The following is a 16,647-nucleotide window of genomic DNA, read 5'->3' as shown; positions in this document are numbered from 1 at the left end:
TTCTCTTTCTTTCATAGTACCAGAGACTGAACTCAGAACCCTGTGCTTGCCAGGCAGGTGCTTATTCTTCTGAGCTATCTCCCTGGCCCTATTCTTCTTATTTTTGTTTCCCCTCTTCCTCACCCATTTTTCCCTTGGGTCACTTCTCTATTGCAAGAGATCATTCCCTTGTCCCTTTCTAACCATCCTATGTCATTTTCTGTTTGTACTTTGCTTCACTCAAATGAGCAATATCATACACATTTAAACTTTTGTGTCTGATTTATTTTTCTCAACATTATTTTTTTACAGAATCATCTGTTTTCCTACATATATACCAAACATGTCCATCTTTTATAGCCTAGCAGCATTCCATTGTGCTTAGATACCACATTTTGCTTATCCAGCCACCTACTGATGGATATACAGGTTGCTTCCAGGTTTCAGCTATTATTCCAACTCCTTTCTTTGTCCCTTATCTCTTCCCATCCTTTTCTCTCCCTCCATCTCTTGATCTCCTCTCTTTGAGAATGATCTATCTCTCTGCTTCTTATTATCTTTTATTTTGCTCTTTATTTTCACTCTGGGTTTCTCAAAAAAGCAAAATAATGCAATATTTAAGCTTGTGTTTCTGATTTATTTCATTTAGGATAATGATCTCAAGGTGCATCCATTTTCCTACAAATGACTCAAGTCTACTCCTTAGGACTGAGTAGTGCCCTGTAGTGTGTGAATACCACATCGTCTTTATGCACTTATCTGTTAGTGGGTGTATGGGCCACTTCCAAGATTTACGCACGATGAATTGCATGGCTATAAACATGGCTATTCATGTATCGCTGTAGTATGATGTCATTCTCATTCTCTCTCTCTCTCTCTCTCTCTCTCTCTCTCTCTCTCTCTCTCTGTCATCTTGGCCCACCCTGAGGGCGGGGCTGGTTTGGCATGTGGTGCCAGGGATTGAACCCCATCCCCTGCACCTGCCTAAGCAGGTGTGTTAGATCGCTGAGCTAGCTCACTGCCCCCCCCCCCATATTGTTAAGTCTTTTGGGAAGCTACATAGAGGGGAACAGCTGGGCCAAATGGAATTTGTAGTTTCAGTTCTTTGGGGACTCTCAACATTGATTTCCATAGCAGTTGTATTAGTTTGAATTTCTATCAATAGTGTAGACTCTCAAACATTTATTATTATTCGATTTCTTGATGATAGCTATTCCTTGTGTAATAAAATAAAATCTCAGTGTTGTTTTAACTTATATTTCTCTAATGGCCAGTTGGCATTGGGCTTTTCTTTTCTTTTTTTTTTTTTTGTTTGTTTGTTTGTTTTGGTAGAACTGGGAATTGAACTCAGGCCTTTGCACTTGCCAGGCAGGTGCTTATTCTACTGAACCATCTCCCCAGCCCCACATTGAGCTTTTCTTATTAGCCATTTGTACTTCTTTTGTGAAGTGTCTTTTCAGTTTGATTGCCTGAGGAATATTTTTTGGTGGTGGGATTGTTAATAATCTTCCTTATTGTCACACTCTCAATTTTTGCTAATGTGCAAGTGTGTCTAAATGCCCCCAAAACCTCATGCAGATGTAGAATCTAGAATATGTGATCAATTTATAGTGCGATGCTAGGGTGAAGGGCACCAGGACTAATTTGGAGTTTATATTATCAGAAGAAAAATTCCTGGTACAAATGATCATATCTTTAAATCCGAGGAATTTAATAGTGAGAAGTATTAAAGACAACACAACCCTGGGGGTTGAAAAGTCATTGTAACTTGGGATATTTTGATTATTTCCTTTTTTTTTTAAATTTAGATTGCTAATCAGTTGATCTCCTGGTCTTTTTAAATTTTTTTTAAATATTTATTTATTTATTTATTTTTGTGGAACCGGGGATTGAACTCAGGTCCTTGCACCTGCCAGGGAAGCGCTTACTCCACTGAGCCATCTCCCCGGCCCCTTTGATTGTTTCTTGAAGTGTTCTTTAAAATATAATCTAAAAACTACAGCTCACCCATCTCCTTACTGCCTGCCTTCATTTCTTCTATCTTGTGCAGAGTGTGAGACTGTAGTCTTATGGAATGTGTGAGAACATACTCATTAAAATGTGTGCATGTCTCTGCATGGGTGGTGTGTGTATGTGTGTGCGCTGTTTCTACAGGATCCACAGCCACGGACTGAACCAACTATGGGCTGAAAATATGGTGTTTTTGTTTGTGTTTTTGGTGGAAATGGGGATTGAACTCAGGCCCTTGTGCTTGCCAGGGAAGCACTTATTCCACTGAGCCAGCTCCCTGGCCCCTAAAAATGTTTTTTTTAAAAAAATTATTATTTATTTATTTGTGTGTGTGTGTGTGTGTGTGTGTGTGGCCAGCTCAGCCCACCAGGGGGCGAGGCTGGCTGGCTTGTGGTGCTGAGGGATTGAACCGCGGTCCATGTGCATTGCTAAGCTTGTTCTAAGTAGGTGCTTTAGACCACTGAGCCATCTCACCAGCCCCCCTAAAAATGTTTTTAAAAATACTGCTTCTGGGGATGGAGAGATGGCTCAGTGGAATAAGTGTTTCCCTGGCAAGTGGAAGGGCCTGAGTTCAATCCCCGGTTCTGCAAAAAAAAAAAAAAAAAAAAATACTGCTTCTGTAATGAAAATGAAAAAAAAGGCTTTTTCTTATCAGCTTTCCTTAAACAATACTGTAAAACAACAATTTGCATAGCATTTATGTTGTATTAACTATGTAAAACAAGTTTTTGATCATTTATTTATTTGGTATAGAGTCTCTCTATGCAACTTGGACTCAGTGATTGTCCTGTCTCAGCCTCCCCAGCACTGGGATTATAGGCATGCACCACCATACCCAGTTTTGGGGCCCACACAGTGTCTGGGGTTCCGGGGCCAGCATGGCATGTGGTACCGAGGATCGAATCCAGGTTCTGGTGTTTGCCAGGCAGGTGCTTAGACCACTGAGCTATCTTTCTAACCCCTATGGCATTAATTATTAAATGTAATTTACAGGGCCAGGGAGATGGCTCAGTGGAATAAGCGTTTCCTTGGCAAGCACAAGAGCCTGAGTTCTAATCCCCGGTTCCACTAAAAAAATAAATAAATAAAAAAATAAATAAATAAATAAATAAAAGTAATTTACAGATGGCTATTATCATGAAGTCAATCACTAACAAATGCTGGCGGGGTTGTGGAGATAAAGGAACCCTCCTCTGCAGATGGAGGGAGTGAAGACTGTTGCAATCACAGTGAAATCAGCATAGAGATTCCTTCAAAAACTAACCCTAGAAGGTCCTGGTATAGGGCCAGCAAGATCGCTCAGTGATGTACAGTGCCTGCTCAGGCAGGCTTAGGCAAGCACAGGGACCACAGTTCCAGCCCCAGCACTGTGTGCCGCACCAGTCCCACCCCCAGGGTGGGCTAAGCCATCCACTAAATCAATCAATTAAACTAGGAAGGTCCATTTGATTAAGCTATCCCCCTTCTTGGAATCTTCCCAATAGAATTAAAAGCATCATACCACAGCTATATATGTATACCTACATTTAGAGCATCAGTTTATAAGAGCTAAATCTTGGAAATAGCCCAAATACCAATCAATCAATTAATGTATAAAGAATACATTGTATTTTTTTATACAGTGGAGTACTACTCAGCTATTAAAATGTATAACTGGGCTGGGAAAATAAATTGGCAATCTAAGTGCCAGTCTAGCAAGCACAAGGACCCAGGTTTGATCCCTAGCATGCTGGCCCTGGAACTCTGGCACCATGTTGCTCTAAAACCTGGTATGGTGGCACATGCCTATAATCCCAGAACTGGGGAGGCTGACACAGGAGGATCATTGTGAGTCCACACTGTGTAGTGAGACCCTGTATCAAATAAATAAATACATAATTTAAAAAAAATTTAAATAATCTTCAGACATTTCTAGGTACAGTGGTCCTTCACTTATTCCGGAGCTTACATTCCAGACACCCCCATGATAAGTGAAAAGCAACAAAGTAGAAACGTTATATTTATTTTAGTATTTATATATATTTTAAGGCTTTATGAACCCTTCCCACATTTTTATAAACCTTTCCCACATCTTAAAAAACACTTCTAATGTTCTTAATCATTTTCTTTTTTTAATACTTTTAAAAAAATTTTTATTTATTTATTTATTTATTTATTTAGTGTGTGTGTGTGTGTGTGTGTGTGTGTGTGTGTGTGTGTGTGGCCAGCTCAGCCCACCAGGGGGCAGGGCTGGCTGGCATATGGTGCTGGGGGATTGAACCACAGTCCCTGTACTTTGCTTAGCTTAAGCTTGTTCTAAGTAGGTGTTTTAGACCACTGAGCCATCTCACCAGCCCTCTTAATCATTTTCTAAACTCTTAAACCTACATAACTTTAACAACACATACACTGTACTGACAGGGAGCAGAAAATGATGTCTGGGTGGACGACCTCCAAAGGATACAGGGAGAAATGACCTCCTGACCTAAAAGGCACCTGGACAAGTTCGTGTTCTCTAAAACCAAAGAATGAATTTTAGGAACAAATGGAGGTTATAAGCAGAATATATTTATTGGGAGAAAACTCCTCCTGTCTGATAGAGGGACAGAACGGGGGTTCCCAGTGGGTGGTTCCAAGGAAGCAGTCTCTTCTAGGGACTTTTGTAAAGGAAAACCATGTGGTGAGGCGGGTCTAAGGTGTGGAGAAGACATGAGAGCTTGCTTAGGTGGACATGAGGTGGGACAAAGCTATGGTCAACCAATGAGATTACAAGCACCATCGCTCCAGTTAAATTGATTAAATCCAGTACCAAATGGGGAAACGAGTCATGCAGCAAGCAGGCATGAATACAGGACAAGGTCTCTTCCTGCTGGGGGTTGGGTTAGTGACTCATTTGGGCTTTTTCAAGGTGATTGATACCTATTTTGAGTATCAATCCCTGATGCGCATCCCTAGGGAGGTATGTAGCTGTATGTTTCCTCTTTTGTCTTGAGATCTGGCCCATGTGGGAGTGTCTGTCTCTTCTGAGTTGCAAAGTCACCTTGTCTTCCATATTGTCCTTGAGGGCCTGGCCCTGTCTGACTGCCTATAATACTTCTATCTAATTCAGCTGCTTAGAACAGTATGATATTGCAAAGTTCCACGATGTAGTGAAAACACCATGTTGAATAATTTAGATTAGTTTTTGAAAACCTGCGAAACAGTGAGCCTGAGAAAATTGAACCGTGAAATAGGGAGGGACTGCTGTAAATAGATGCATCTTGAAACAATACTTTTTTTTTTTTTTTTTTTTTTTTTTCAGAACTGGGGATTAAACTCAGACCCTTGCGCTTGCCAGGGAAGCGCTTATTCTATTGAGCCATCTCCCCGGCCCCAACAATACTTTTTTTGACTTAATTCATTTTATCTTTCTTGTGTAAAAATCCTTTATGTTGTAGCTACTGCTGGAGCTTGAGTCCTCTGTCCAGAGACTCTGGTGTGCGTTTTCACAAGATGGTGGGTGAATTCCTCTTAGGGAGATTTGGTGAACAGTTAGGGGTCAGATAGCTGTAGGTCTTGGAGATGGCATCAAAGGTGGCCTTAGCAAAGTTGCCCAAAGTAGCAGTGCAGCCCCTAGCAGAGGTGTAGCAGTCATCAATACCAGCCATCATCAGCAGCTTCTTGGGCACAGGGGCTGAGATGATGCCAGTGCCTCTGGGAGCAGGCATCAGACGTACCAATACAGAGCCACAGCAGCGTCACCTTGCAAGAAACAGTGTGAAGATTGCCAATCTTGTTTCCCCAGTAGCATCTCCTCACAGGGACAATGGAGAGCTTGGCCAGGATAATGGTCCCATGAATGGCAGTGGCTACTTCCTTGGAACTCTTTACACCCAGGCCAACATGACCATTGCAGTCCCCAATGGTGACAAATGCCTTGAACCTGGTCCACTGGCCAGCACGAGTTTGGTTCTGCACAAGCATGATCTTCAGAACTTCATCCTTGAGGGATATGCCCAGGAAAAAGTCAATAATCTCAGACTCCTTGAAGGGTAAGGAAAAAAGGTAAGTTTCCTCCAGGGACTTGATCTTCATGTCTTTGACCAGCCAGCCCAGCTTAGTGACAGGAACCTACTTTGTCCTCAGCCTTACTGCTGTGAGACCCGTGACCTCGGCTCCGGCCCCGGCCTCTGCCGAAGCCTGAGCAGAAGCCACTGTAGCCTCCCATGCCTGGGCTCCCAGGGTGTCCGGCCCCTTCCATTGCACCGGTGTCATTCGCCATTTGCTGTTTCCCAGAAAAAAGAAGCAAGACAATACTCTTTAAGTGAAAATAAATCAGACACGCATGTTCAACTATTGCATGGTTTCTCTGATGTGAAAAACTGAAAGTGTAAAGACCAAAATGTACAACAGATACTGTTGTAAGCTAGCTTAACCTACTTCATTTTTGTAACAAGATTCATAACCTCCTTGTCTTGTAAAGCCTTGATCTTTTCTGTAAACCCCTATCCATGCCAGACCATAAACTGTAACTGTTTGCCCTAATTAAAAGATGTTCCTCAGCTTCCCCAGAAATAGATTAGACTATAACCAGGTGTCTTTCCTGAGTAGGGGAGCGATAGCTAAACTTTGAAAGAATCCCCTCTCCTCTCCCAACCCTGCAGTTTTTCATCTTAAAGGTTGTGCTTTGTTTCAACTCAGTGCGCATTCTCCTCAGTTTCTCTGAGGGAGTGTTGCCGCTAAGCTCAGCTCACAAAGTGCTCCAAATTCTTCCTTTGGTTATGGTGTCTATTGTGTCAAGCAGAAAGAAAATATTCAATGGGAAAGGCAACTAGGGAGGAGGCTGGAAGAAAGAAAGGAAGGGAAAAGAAAAAGGAGGAATGAAGTGAAAACAGGGCTAGGGAGATGGCTCAGTAGAATAAGCACTTGCCTGGCAAGCACAGGGCCTGAGTTCAATCCCCAGTTCTGGAAAAAAAAAAAAAAAAAAACTCAGACTGTGATTTTGAGGTTTATTGCAAAAGTCCATTGATCATAAAAAATTATATTTGCCTAAATAAAAAAAAAAAAAAAAAAAAAGCAAGTGAAAACAAAGTTTTTGTACATAAGGAGGGGAAGAGGGGTTGAAGGGAGAGAGGAGAATAGGAGAAAGAGAATCAAGTTATATCATGAACAGGTACAAATTCCCCATGTGAATGTGATCATTACGTAGATCTAAAATGCACCAATAAAATGAATTATGAAAACATTTTATATGTTAAATATATTGGTCTTTTATAAACTTTCAATAGCTAAAAATATTTCAATTTATATTTAACAACTGATAATTTAGCTGTTGCTGTGCATATTTGAAAGCATTAGGAGGCTAGGAAGATGGCTCAGTAGAATAAGTGCTTCCCTGGCAAGTGCCAGGGTCTGAGTTCAATCCCCGGTTCTGCCAAAAAAATAAATAAATAAATAAAAATAAATAAGTAAATAAAAGCATTAATCCTACTTATATTTACTTATGCCCTCATTTTAACAATTACATTAGATGATTCATGAGAAACAAAGTATAGCACAGATATATATAGATATAGACATAAATATAGATATATTATATATATTATAGACAAGACAGCAGCTCATCTTCCCAGAGACCACCTCCCCCTTCTTCTCCAACTCAGCCCAGGATGCAGTTTCCTTTCACCTTTCCCGCCACCTCAGGGAAGGCCCCAGTCAGCTCCTCAGGTATATCTAAACCTCCCCCTCAACTTCACCTCTGGTGAAAGGCCATAAACGCCTCAGCTTCCCTTTGTCCCAATCCAGAGAATTCCTTATCTTCCCAAATTCTCTCCGTGTCCTCCAAGATAATGAAGCCCCTTTCCCTTTGTAATAAAGCCCCTTTCCCTTTTTCCTTCTGGCTGTTTCTTTGCTGCGACACCATCAAAACCTATCACAATGGACATTGTATTCATTAAAAAAAAGTTTTCCTAAGTTAGGTATTATCTTAAAAAAAGGAAAGATAAGTAGTATCTTAATTGGCTAGCAAACTAGATGAGAACATGTCACCAACTTTAAGGATGTCCTTATTTTTAACCCTACCAACCAGTTTAAATTAGGTCACTGTTAGTCATGTGAACAAAAAGCATTTAGGTTATATTTTGATTGTTTACTTATGCATAAGCCAACTTAAGTGGAGCTTTTGGAGAATAACATATAAGCCAAAGTTTATACACAGAATCATACATATCAAATGAAAATACACGAAACTGCTATGCTACCAAACTTTAAGGTTTTTATTTGCAAGGCCCATGGAAGCCTGGGGCCTATGAGCTGCCCTCTTGACAACGTTTAAGTGAGCTTGGCTACCCCAAAAACCTGCACAACTGTTTTTTTTTTTTTTTTTTTTCTGCAACAGGGTCAGAAGTTTACAAAGGGTAAGGGAGGAAAAATGAAACTGATAGGAGTGCAAAAAGAAAGACTAATGAAACAGCTGCATGTACTTTAGCCAGTTATGAAAAAAGATTAACAGACAAACCCAAGATAACATACAGAATACGTAAAGCAATTACATTAAATCAAAGTACACCTTTAGATGTATTCGTCATACTGAATCATGATAATCTTGTTCTTATTTATTTTTGCTTTTGGTTTTGGTACCGGGAATCAAAATCAGGACTTTGTGCTCACCAGGCAGGTACTGCACTGTGGAGGTACCTCCCCAGCCTGGTGATCTTGTTCTTTGGTTTTTATTTATTTTGGTTAGTTAGCATTTTCCCTAGGGGTCATCAATTAGCACTTTTCTTCTTATGTAAATCATGACGATTTTTCCTTTAGTACTTTAAGCGACTCTTAAGTACCTCATTCCTGTTAGCTAACACTAGAGACTTAAAAACAGTAGGAGTCAGAAGGGGAAAGAGAAAAGATCTACAAATTGTTACATAGGACCTTTGTAGATTTTCCTTCCTTAATATAAATTCAAGTTTGAGATTTTTCTACTTTAATTTACATTTGAAGAAAAACCAACCTTTTAAAATCTCCCATTTTAAGTTTGTCTCAAGTTTACAAAATATAACCCAAAGGTGACATCTTGGAGATAGAGGCTGAGTTACCTATAATGATTTATGATACACTGCAAGCTTTTAACAACTTCCTTCTCTACTTTAGGGAAGAAAAAGAAAAAGAGAAAAATGTTGGGGTTCTAGTTAGGTTGTTGAGATCAGACTGCTTGAGCTGCCCACCTTGTCCTAGGGTCAGGGCATTTTGCACAGCCCACCCCATCCTGGGGTCACACTTGGTGTGAGGAGCGTACCCCAAACTGGGGTCAGGACACGTGTGTAGCCTGACTAAAGCCAGAGTCGTGCTGCATGTGCAGTCTGCATGCCCATTTCCCCAAGCCAGAACTGCTGAGAGAGACAGCTCTGTCCCCTGATCTATCCCAGATCAGATCCTCCCAGGAGGGCAGCACACGTTGCTTTCAGGCCTGGAGGAGTCGGGCATTCCTCTCAGTCATGCAGGAGTCTGTTCCTGCTATCCAGACCGCACTTCCTGGTTCCTGGGACACAGCTATTCTAACTTTCCTTAATGGATCCAGAAGGCAGAAAAAAAAAAAAAAGGATTGTACACATGGACTCTGCATATAATTTTACCCCAACGTCTTTTTAGTTTTCGGACTTGTAGTGACCCTTCTGTTTTCAGCCTCTGCAGTGCTGGCATTACAGGCATGTACCAACACACCTGGTCTTGGGTGGCTTGCTCAGTGTGCCTGGGGATGGGGCTGACAGGCATGTGGTACCTGGGATGAAACCCCAATCCCTGTCTGATGCCTGTGCTTACATAAGCAGACACTTAGTCTGCTGAGCTATCTCGCTGGCCTAAATGTGAGTTATTTTGTTTTTTAAATTTTATGTATTGGGGGGCTGGTGAGATGGCTCATGGGGCTGGTGAGATGGCTCAGTGGTCTAAAGCACCTACTTAGAACAAGCTTAGCAAAGCACAGGGACTGTGGTTCAATCCCCCAGCACCACATGCCAGCCAGCCCCGCCCCCTGGTGGGCTGAGCTGGCCACACACACACACACACATAAATAAATAAATAAAATTTAAAATAAATAAATAAATAAATAAATTTTATGTATTGGTACAAGATCTTGCTACAGTTCAGACCCAAAGGGATTGTCCTGTCTCAGCCTCTGCATCACTGGGATGTGGTACCAGGGATGGAACTTGGGTCCTTGTGCTTGCCAGGCAGGCACTAAGACCACCGAGCTATCTCCCCAGCTACTACTCCAAGATCTTTATATTTAGAGACCTATGGAAGGCTTAAAAAGCCTGGAGATATTACTTAGCAACAATAAATCACATACCAGTTTAAGGGCTGGGGAGATAGCTCAGCAGGCTAAGTGGTTCCTCGCATGCAGGGGCCGAGGTTTGATCCCAGCACCACAGCCAGCCCTGCCCCCGGGCGTGCTGAGACTGAGACTGACACTGGGCAGGGTGGCTCATGCCTGTAATCCCAGCACTGGGGAGACTGAAACCAGAAGGATCACTATGAGTCTGAGTTGCATTAGTGAGACACTGTACCAAATACACAAAAATAAATAAATATATATAAAAAATAAAAAATAAACAGAAAAATAACAAATCATATACCATTTTAGACGGAGATACATTTAAAGCAAAAATCATAATAATGCCAGAACCAAATCAGATGGAGGGAGGTAGCAAGCTAACATTAAAGCAACCCCAAAAGACTCTCAGACAAATTACCTATAGATAGAACTTGCCAGGAAGCCCTAGAACCCAGGAAGGTCGTGGCAGACAGCTGAGAAGAGCTCAAGTGGCACTCTTCCTCTGAGCCTGTAAGCATTCCCTCTATTCTGGCTGGGAAAATGTAGAGGCCACACACCTCCCTTCCCCCTCACATCCTGGGACACTAGAGAGTTCCTTAGAGAAACTTCCCCAGCTCCCATAAATCCCCTTCACCCTCCAGCTCCCTCCTTCTTCCCTGATAACTAATACCAGAAGAAGTGTAAGGATTTGAGTTTGCTGGGAAATGGAAGCCTTAGTGGGAGAGAAGGGATACAAAAAGGATTGGGGCAGGCTTGCTTTCTTTCTTTCTTTCTTTCTTTCTTTCTTTCTTTCTTTCTTTCTTTCTTTCTTTCTTTCTTTCTTTCTTTCTTTCTTTCTTCTTTCTTTTTAATTTCATGTATTTGGTACCGGGTGTCACTACACAGCTGAGACTCATAGTGATCCTTTTTTCAGCCTCCCCAGTGCTGGAATTACAGGCATGCACCACCATTCCCGGACTTGGTGGCCAGTTTAGTGCACGGGGGGGTGGAGCCAGTGTGGCATGTGGTACCAGGTGTTGAACCCCAGTGCACTTGCCTGTTTAGTCTGCTGAGCTATCTTGCCAGCCTGGGATTGGGCTTTCTTTGGGGAGACAAAAGAAGAGAAAAAATAAACCAGTAAGCTGCTTCCAGGCTTGAGTTCATAGATTTCACCAGTGCCAAGGATAATCAGTTATTACTTGAATGACTACTTGAATCAGCACAATTTTGGGGATTTTCCCAGTGACCAGAAGAAGGGAGGCATGATTGAACTTATGTCCTTTAGTTTTCAGGGAGGGAAGGAAGGTGGGGGGGGCAAGGAAAGAGGGAGGGAGAGGGAGAAAGAGAGGCAGAGAGAGACAGAAAGAGAGAAATTAGGAGTTTTATGAGTTTAGATGATCTTTTATCTAAAGTGCTTCATACCCTCAAAATTTGCATAATTTAAGGAGACTACTTCCCTTTGGTGTCACCTCAAAGGCTGGTCTTCCATATGTCATGACTGGGATTCCCTTGCCAGTTGCATTAGAAAGTTTGCTGAAGACACTGGATGGGCCCATTCTTACATGTGTTCCCTTGGCAAACAAATTTTAGATCCATCTTTCCTAGCAGTGGGTACATTGCCCTGAGGAGTACCTAACAGGCCTCTACACGTCATAGAGAATATCTCCAGACACTTCCTACCATTGCTGGTAGAGGGACCAAGTGCCTCCTGCCTTCAGTGACTACATACAATCACTCATTTTCTAGGGACTTGGGAATTTCTAACTGCCAGAAAGAAAAAAATAACTAAGGCTGCTGAAGTTTGTAGACCAGGCAAAGAAGGACAGGGCAAGAGATGAAATGTGTTTAAGAGAGCAAAGATTCAGGGGAAACTATGCTTCATGAAGCAAGAGGTTAAAGGAAATGGGAAAGAAAAAATAAAATGCCTGTGGCTGGACTTACCAAAGCCACCAGATAGATGCCTTTTATCTCCTTGCCAAAAAAAAAAAAAAAAAAAAAGTCACCATGCTAGATCTAGGGAGGTCCCTCAAGCAGAAATAAGTAACCCAACCTACCTTTTCACAAAATACATTTTCAGGTCCACTGATTTCCATCACTGAAAAAGAATTTTCAGTCAATAGTAGACCCAGGAAAAGTTTTATTAGGCAGAAATTAAAAGGTACACAGTCAAAGAAATAGAGTGCAGGCTCTCAAGAGAAAGAGACATTTATTTCCTGTGACTTGGAACATTTATGATTCATTTCAGGGGATGGAAACTCCAGGAAAATGGCCCAGCCCTTGAGAGGATAGTATCTCATTTTACAGGTATGGACCTAGTTTTTTCAACAGGCATAACAAAACATTCTTGGAGTTCTTTGAACATGTTCCTTTATCTTAGGATCAACTCTCTGCTCTCCGCTTTCTCAATGAAACCAATTTGTGGATTTTCAGTATTCCTGAGGAATTTTGGGTGTAATGGTATGGAAGGAAAGTAGCCTGAATTTGACCAAAGAAATGTTGATGTAGAGCACCACGGGTCAGTTTGAGTGAGTCCCAAAAATTTTAGTGTTCTGAAAAGTACAATCTTTAGTTATTGTTAGGTGTTTTCCAGTGGTGCAGCCAAGAGACAGAAAAGATAAAGGAAACTTTTATTGTGGCACCAGAGGACCACGGGAAAGAGATGCAGAATCCCCTGACCTGAGCCAAAGAAAGCTGAGGCTTTTATGGACTCTTGTTAGGGGTAGAGTTAAGAGGGTCAGTTTCAATTATATGTAAGGAGCTGATTGGGGTCTCTCCTGTGAGGTGGGAAAGGTAAGAGGAAATTATACCCAGGACTGGGCTGGGGAAGAAGGGGGAAGTGGGCATAAAGAAGATCAGCTGTTTTTCTAAGAGCTTCAGTCATGTTAGATGACCACCATAAAGCTCAGTCACAGATTTGGTCTAGAATCTATAGTTGTGATATCTTTTTTTTTTTTTAGAAAGTATTTTTTTAAAATTTTATTTATTTGTGTGTGTGTGTGTGTGTGTGTGTGTGTGTGTGTGTGTGTGGCCAGCTCAGCCCACCAGGGGGCGGGGCTGGCTGGCATGTGGTGCTGGGGGATTGAACCGTGGTCCCTGTGCTTTTCTAAACTTGTTCTAAGTAGGTGCTTTAGACCACTGAGCCATCTCACCAGCCCCGGAGATTTTTTTTTTAACCAGGGATTGAACTCAGGCCCTTGCTCTTGCCAGGAAGGGCTTATTCCACTGAGCCATCTCCCCAGCCCTCGTATTGGAGATTTCAGTCCACACTCAGCTGGCTCCAAGGCAGAGTGGCACATGGTAGAGGGCAACAGTACATGGCAGTGGAAGACAGCACAAAGCAAAGGCAGGAGCAGTGGCTGCAGAGGCTAGCAAGCCTCTCATTTCCTTGTATTGTATGCAGGTTACTCACACCAGGGCGGTGTAGCGCTCACATCCATAATCCGCGCATTGGATCATGAATTAATCACAAACTTTGGAAGCTACCTCAATGACTGCATGAGGCTTTGGGGGGACAACTAGACACAAACCATACAAAGCCCCAGGGCATGGTTGGGATCCTCAGTTCTCTGAGGAATGTAACACTCCCTGCACTTCCAACATCCTAACAGAGAGAGACCTCACAAAGGTAGGAAATTGTAAATATTCTACAGGAAAATGCAGCTGTGGGGGTCTTCCCCTGCAAGGATGCACTTATTTTATTTATTTATTTATTTATTTATTTATTTATTTATTTATTTATTTATTTATTTATTTTTAGTAGAACTGGGGATTGAACTCAGGCCCTTGTGCTTGCCAGGCAAGCACTTATTCCACTGAGCTATCTCCCCAGCCCCAAGGATGCATTTAATGATTAGCAAAAGCACTCTAACTGTTCAGGGTGGTGCACAGTTATAACTCCAGGAGAGGGCAGGCTAGGCAAGAGCCCTCAACTTCTAGACTTATCTAGACTTTATAGTAAGGCCTTGTCTTATAAAATAAACAGACAAGAAAAAGACCTGGAAAAACAAAGCAGAGCCCAGTGACTATTCAGGACCTCTCTATGAGTAAATGAATGTCTTAAAAATCCTTCAGCTTTAGAGGCAAAAGTGAAAGCTTTACTTTTTAATGTTTGGGTGACTGAGGATACTGTATTTGTTTCTAAGTGCTGTTTACTGCTTTATCATTGTAAAACTGTATTTCAGACTAATTTTCATCCATACGTACGGTCTTCACATAGACCCAAAGATTCCTTCATTTACATTTCAGGGATGTTGAAACATTAAAATAGGCTTTTAGAATCTGCATTACACAGTTGTTTTGGATAGGATGGCCTCACCTGATGCCAGCCTGAGGCGTGGAGAAATGAAAACAATCACTGTTGTGCTCTCTGCTGCTGTGTTTGTTCACAGTGCTCCACCACCCACCTTCTTTTCCTAGTTTTTCTTGGCCAAATTCGTTCTGCAGAGGATGTTTCATCCCTACCTTTAATAAATGCAAAACCTTGCTGCGGTTTGCACTCATCTGGACCAATTCTTTGCTTAGCCCCGAAAGACCCTAGAAACCACCCTAGATGAGACTCCAGCACCTAGAACCTAGGAACACCTCCACACGACGCTAGAACCATCTCATTTCCCCTGCCTCCTGCTGCAGCTCAGCCCCCAACCTCACCACATCTGGCCTGCTAATGTCACAACAGGCCCAAGTGGTCACCAGGTTCTCATGCTTTCTTTTGTTTTTTTTGGGGGGGTGGGAATCAGGAATTTTATTCAGGCCCTTATACTTGCCAGGCAAGCGCTATCTCCCCGGCCACACCATATCTTTCTTTGTACCAATCTATAATCCGGATTTCTTACACTGACGAAGTTCTTACTATATTCTGTTTCATCTTCACCCATAGCCACCATACTCCAGCCACTGTGGGCCAGCCTTCTGTTTCCTGAGCCGTTAGTTCCTTCCAGCCATTGCACAGGTATTTCCTTTGCTGTGACACTCCCTCCAACTTTCCTCCTGGCAAGGCTAGCTGTTGTCGCCCAGACCCAGACTTACAAATCGCTCCCTTATAGAAGCCTTTTCCAACCACCCCCCAGCTAGAGCAGCCTCCACCATCTTCACATCCCACTTAGTTTTCTTCCACAGCCACCTCCCACCCACACCTAGCAGGTGAATTCTATGCAAGCAGAAATTCTCACCATGCAGTTTTCTACTACATCTTCAGAATCTGGAACCATGCGTGGCAAGCAGAGAATGCTTAAGTATTCGGTAAATGAGTAAGTTTTCTCCTGGTGTGGCTCCCCTCTAAAAGTCATGCAGGCAGTGGGGTGTGTGTGTGTGTGTGTGTGTGTGTGTGGTACTGGGAATTGAACTCAGGACCTTGCGCTTGCCAGGCAAGTGCTTATTCTACTGAGCTATGTTCCTGGCTCTAGAAAGTGTTTATCTTTATATCTAACCTACATCTCTGCACAGCGTGTTCCCTGACTCCACTGGTAGACCTGTTGTCTCCATTGAGGATCCTGCCCCTGGAAGGGAGTAGGTGAGCTAGGGTGAGTTGAACAGCCCCCTCAAATCCCATACTTACTGCATTTGAAGGGGTATCTTTTCATTTATTAATATACTTTGCATTCCTATATTCCTATATTCTTTTAAATAGAATATCCAGCATTTTAGTGATTTGCTATTTCTATACAATAGAGTAAATAGCAACAATTCTTTAAGTTTCTAACAACTTTAGAGGATATTTCTGAAAAGCTTTAGAAGCTTTAACTATAAGGACTCAACATATGTAGTTATATTAAAAACATACATAGTTAATATTTAAAAGAGAAATTTGAAGTCCAAAACCATGTAATCTTTTACCTAATAAAAAGACACATAGGGGCCAGGGAAATGGCTCTGAGTTCAATCCCTGGTTCCAGGGGGTGGGGGGAAGACATGTAGCTTCAGAGTTTGAATCATGAGAAAAGCTAATGGTCTAAAACCTAGACTATAGGTAAAGACTATTGTTACATTTTAGGCAATACCTTCTATAGGTACTATGTGCTTCCCCCATACTGGGAATCAATCTTAGGGGTGCCTTACCCACTGAACTATATTCCTAGTAGGCCTTTTAAATTTTGAGACAGGGTCTTGCTAAGTTGGCCAGTCTAATGTCCAATTTTCAATCCTCCTACTTCAGCCTCCCAAGTCACTGAGACTACAGGCATGTGCCCCCAAACCCAACTTGATATTTTCACAATTACAATAGTGCATACTTACTGTATAATATTTAGAAACTGCTGATGCACTTATGATTTGGGTTGAAGCTGAACGTTAAAAATACTGTAGAGGAGCATGTGGTATGAGACAATATTGCCCCCTACAGGCTCTTTGTGCACAGGGGTTATTGGACCACCTGAGTGTAATTTCTCAAAGGCTTG

General features: G+C 42.1%; 1 pseudogene; it reads right to left on the bottom strand.

Annotated features, from left to right (window-relative positions):
• Positions 1-15,129, bottom strand: part of LOC101560378 — a 42,544-nt pseudogene extending 27,415 nt beyond the window's left edge.
• Positions 15,130-16,647: the final 1,518 nt, after the last annotated feature.

Source organism: Octodon degus, unplaced genomic scaffold (assembly GCF_000260255.1).
Source record: "Octodon degus isolate 3935 unplaced genomic scaffold, OctDeg1.0 scaffold00005, whole genome shotgun sequence".
NCBI lineage: Eukaryota > Metazoa > Chordata > Mammalia > Rodentia > Octodontidae > Octodon > Octodon degus.
This window is presented reverse-complemented; position numbering and strand designations above follow the sequence as displayed.